Source organism: Chelonoidis abingdonii, chromosome 14 (genome assembly GCF_003597395.2).
Source record: "Chelonoidis abingdonii isolate Lonesome George chromosome 14, CheloAbing_2.0, whole genome shotgun sequence".
NCBI lineage: Eukaryota > Metazoa > Chordata > Testudines > Testudinidae > Chelonoidis > Chelonoidis abingdonii.
Genome location: NC_133782.1, coordinates 33,800,982 through 33,805,628, shown reverse-complemented (window position 1 = coordinate 33,805,628; position 4,647 = coordinate 33,800,982). Strand labels below are relative to the sequence as shown.

Here is a 4,647-nt window from a genome sequence, read left to right as displayed (position 1 = left end):
GCCAGAGTCTTTCAGATGTGTATGGATTCATTGACCCAGCTTTACAAAGATCCAGTGTAGATAACTTAAAGAAGGTTTTAGATGGAAAGAACACTGTAAGGGAATTTAAACAGCCCTAAATACAAGTGGCCATGCTTGACCAGCCTGTTGGGAAGACAATGTTGTTGAGACATGAATGTCTCCAGGTTGATTCTTTAAGTGAACAGTTAGTGTCAAAGACCTTGGCTACACTTGGAGGTGTGCAGCGCTGGGAGTTACAGCTGTCTTCGTACAGCTGTGTAGGGACAGCGCTGCAGTGTGGCCACACTGACACGTACCAGCGCTGCAGTGTGGCCACATTTGCAGCATTTGCAGCGCTGTTGGGAGTGGTGCATTGTGGGCAGCTATCCCATAGAGCACCTCATCCCATTTTGGGGCCGTGGGTTGTGGGAAGGGGACGGAAGGGTGGAAGGGGCGTGACGGGTCATTCCGCTTCCGTCCCACGCCCAATGGCTGCCATCGCTTCACTTCTCCGCAGTCACTGTTTTTCCATCCATGTTTGGCGCCATCTGTGAAGTCCTCCAAACGGTTTCTGTGCAGCGCAATTTCTGTGGGAAATGGAGCCGAGCTGCTGAGACTTCTCTGATGAGTGTCGCAGCAATCACGTTTGGCAGTTGAGCTATTTTTCAGCTCCAAAGTGACAGTAAGGAGTCCGACGAGTGATATGAGTCGCCTGATGGTATGACACTAAATATGCTTGTGGCAGTCAACGAAATGCTCTAGCACGTGGAACGCTCGCTTTTGGTGCGCGGAAACAAGCCACTTGAGTGGTGGATCACATCGTCATGGAAGTCTGGGATGATGAGCAGTAGCTGCAGAACTTTCGGATGAGAAAAGCCACTTTGCATGGACTGTGTGAGGAGCTCACTCCCACCCTGCGTGCGCAAGGACATGGAGATTGAGAAGCTGCCCTGCCAGTGGAGAAGCGGTGGCTATTGCAGTCTGGAAACTGGCAACTCCAGACAGCTACCTAATCGTGCGCGGGACCAGTTTGGAGTGGGAAAGTCGCCCGTTGGCAATTGTGTTGATGCAAGTTTGCAGGGCCATTAATCCCATCCTGCTAAGAAGAACCGTGTGAACTCTGGGGAACATGGCAGGACATTCTGGATGGCTTTGCACAAATGGGTTTCCCTAAACTGTGGAGGGGCGATAGATGAGACGCCAATCCTATTCTGGCAACCACCCCACCTAGCATTCCGAGTACAGTTAACGAAGGGGTATTTCTCTATGGTTCTCCAAGCGCTTGTGGATCACCAATGGGCGTTTCATTGACTATTTACAACACAGGCTGGCCTGGAAAGGTGCATGATGCACGCATCTTTTGGAACAGTGGCCTGTTCAGGAGCTTGCAGGCTTGGACTTTTCCCAGACCGGAAGATCACAGTAGGGACGTGAAGAATGCCCATTGTGATCCTTGGAGACCCCGTACTACCCGTTAATGCCTTAGCTCATGAAACAGTATACAGGGAAGCTTGACAGGAGCAAGGACCGGTTCAACTACAGGCTGAGCCAGTGCCGAATGACTGTGGCATGTGCTTTTGGCTGTTTAAAAGGTCGCTGGCGATCTCTTTATGGGAAGCTAGACTTGGGGGAAAGCAGCATCTCTGCGGTTATATCCGCTTGCTGTACCCTCCATAATCTTTGTGAAGGGAAGGGTGAAACATTCAGTCAGGAATGGACCTCTGAGGTTCAATGCCTGGAGGCTGAATTTGCACAGCCAGAGAGCAGAGCTACTAGAGAGGTCCAGCACAGGGCTACAAGGATTAGGGATGCCTTGAGGGAGGAATTTGAGGCTGAAAGCCAACAGTAATGTTTGGTGCCTTGCACAGAAGTGAAGTGCAGTGGTTACAATGATTTGCACTGCCTGTTTTTTCCTTAGGGTACAGTATCTTTCACTTTCTGCAATAATAAAAACTGTTTTAAAAGCCAAGAAATCATTTATTGAAAAGAAAGTAAGTAAAAGGGCAGGGGGATAGGGTGGTGAACTGTACAGTCAGAGGTTTGAATATGTCCTGCCTGGAGTGCTGTGCAATGACTGCTGCACTTCAGGATGAAAGTGCTGCATGGTGATGGGGGTTGAGTGGAGAAGGTAAGGGTCGTAGTTCTCAGGGCTGGTAGGTGAACATACAGGTGTTGGGAGCAGCTGGTGGTGGTAAGAATCTGGATGCTGGAGAAGGGGGTTTTGAGCTGACATTGGGGAACAAGGGAGAGAGCTTTGGGACGAGGGGTGGGCGGCACGGTAGTGCTCTGCCTGCATGGCTACCAGTGACTGGATACAGTCCGTTTGGCACGCCAGGAGGCTTATCAGCTGCTTCATGCTTTTCTTCTTAGCCAATGCCTTTCTCCTGCTTTCTCTTTCCCTCCAGTGCTGCATTTTTTCTCTCCAGTCCTGCAGCTTTGTACTTTCTCTGGCAGACTGATTCATAACTGCTTTCACCATATCTTCTTTGCTTTTTCGTGGCTTTTTCCTCAGGTTTTGTAGCCGTTCAGCAGTCTCTGATACGCCAGTCGAGTAGTAGTAGTAGTCAAGGACACTGTTATTAGAAAGACAAAAATTGAAACATTTATCAGAGAGGCAGCATTGTGTATAATCACAGTGGAGGAGTTTACAGTCTCACTTTAGCATACTTTCCACATACCAAACACAGCACAGAGAGCCCACATCAGCGAAGACATGGTGAGTAAGGGGGAATGAGTGCAGGAGTTAATTAATCCTAGAAGCTATCTCGCTGCTGCGGCTCACCTGGGAAGGGGAACTAATTGGTTCAGAGCTGCACTAGGGTTTCTGTGCGTTGGGGAAAGCAGAGAGCTGCGGGGGGATCTACACTGAACACTATTCCTACATTTTCCACAGGAGTTAATCCTGGAAGATATCTCACTGCTGCGAGTTACCTGGGAAGCAAGGGAGGGTCTTCTACAGCAATGCGGATTCTGCCCTGGTCCCTATGCAGCTTGCCTGTGTGCAGCAATGGTCCCCCCACCCCTCGCGGCACAGTGGCGCAGATGCGTTAGCTGACTGGGACAAGGACCACAGTGGCTCTCCCTATAAACTTGTGCAAGCGCATTGCCCACGCTCTGGCAGAAACTTTTGAGGAGATTACCAAGGCCGATTACTGCGACGTGATAGACCACATCAATGGGCTATTCCACATCTAGGCATGTATGCAGCCCTAACCCCCCCCTCCTCTCCCGAAACATTTCCATCATGAAAATAAAAGCTGCTTACCGGGAACCCGCTCCTCTGCTTCTTCTTCACAAACAAGTTCCAGCTGCTGTGACTGGCTACCTTCCTCCTGGCTTGAGAAAAGCTCCTGGTTGCATGTCTCCTGGGACTCCGGGGTGTCTCCCCCCAGCCCAGTACCCTCACTCTCGGTTTCCTCCCCCCTCCACCTCCCTCTCCTCTCCCCGCTCTGAACTGTCCAACATGGTTGTTGGATTGGCAGTGGGGTCACCCTCAAGAGTATCGCGTCCAGCTCCTTGTAAAAATGGCAGGTTGTGGGGGCAGCACCTGAGCGGCGATTTCCCTTGCAGGCTTTGCAATAGGCACTCCATAGCTCCTTTACTTTAACCCTGCACTGCACTGCGTCCTGGTCATGGCCCCTTTCCAGCATGGCCCTTGAGATCTGCCCATAGGTATCGTAATTCCTACGGCTGGAACACAGCTGTGACTGCACAGCTTCCTCTCCCCAGACACTGATGAGGTCCATCAACTCGCCATTGCTCCATGCTGGGGCTCGTTTGGCGCGTGGAGGCATGATCACTGATTGATTGCACTCCACACCTGGCTGAGCAAACAGGAAGGGGATTTTTAAAATTCCCGGGGCATTTAAAGTGCGGGTCACCTGAGGCCAGGGCAATAGAATTTGAACTGATGAGCAGAGTGGCTGAGCAGGCATTCTGGGATACCTCCGAATAGCTCTGGAGGCCAATAACAGCACTTTTGGTGGCCACACTTGTGGAGCAGCGCTGCATCACCAGCACTGCAATCGTTATACCTGAGGCATAGCAGGAGTACGGCCAGTGCTGCAGCCAGGGAGATGCAGGGCTGTATGTGCCTTGCAAGTGTGGACAGTGAGTAAGTTGCAATGCTGGTGGTGGGTTTACAGCGCTGCAACTCTCCAGTGTAGCCAAGCCCTCAGGTTCAAAGGGAAGGCTGGATTCCTGGTTATGCAGAGCAAAGCAGCATTCTGGATAAACCCTTAGATGCTTTGAATATGTCCTGTGATTTCTTAGTAAGCTCTGATGCATCTAATGCCTTGTGGATGCCAAAATTGGTAGTTGAAAAGCAAAACTGTAGTTCAGACATGATAACAGAAAATGGTTGTGTCCAGTATTTTAGTTAGGGTGGTACTCTCCAGAATACATTACCAGCAAGAGATTTTTAGCAGGTATGGAGTACCAGAAATTCTTGGGGCTAGCCCACCCCTGTCTCCAGAGGAGTAGAACACGGCTAGGGAGGTCATTCATTCTTTATATGGTTTTAACAGAACAAAACATATGCTAGCAAACTTAAACAAAGGCTTTGTTTTAATTTGTTAGCATATGTATTGTGCTATTAAATTGGTCAGGAGTCCTCAAGAGGGAAGGAAGGTGGGGAGGTGGAAGGTG

At 50.2% G+C, this 4,647-nt stretch overlaps 1 long non-coding RNA gene across 1 annotated transcript; it reads right to left on the bottom strand.

Annotated features, from left to right (window-relative positions):
- Positions 1-1,956: 1,956 nt before the first annotated feature.
- On the bottom strand, positions 1,957-3,476 carry LOC142047778 (uncharacterized). Its single transcript, XR_012657029.1, has 2 exons — positions 3,266-3,476; positions 1,957-2,573 (listed from the first exon to the last, which is right to left on the bottom strand). It is a non-coding gene; the product is annotated as an uncharacterized LOC142047778 (long non-coding RNA).
- Between the last annotated feature and the right edge of the window lie 1,171 nt (positions 3,477-4,647).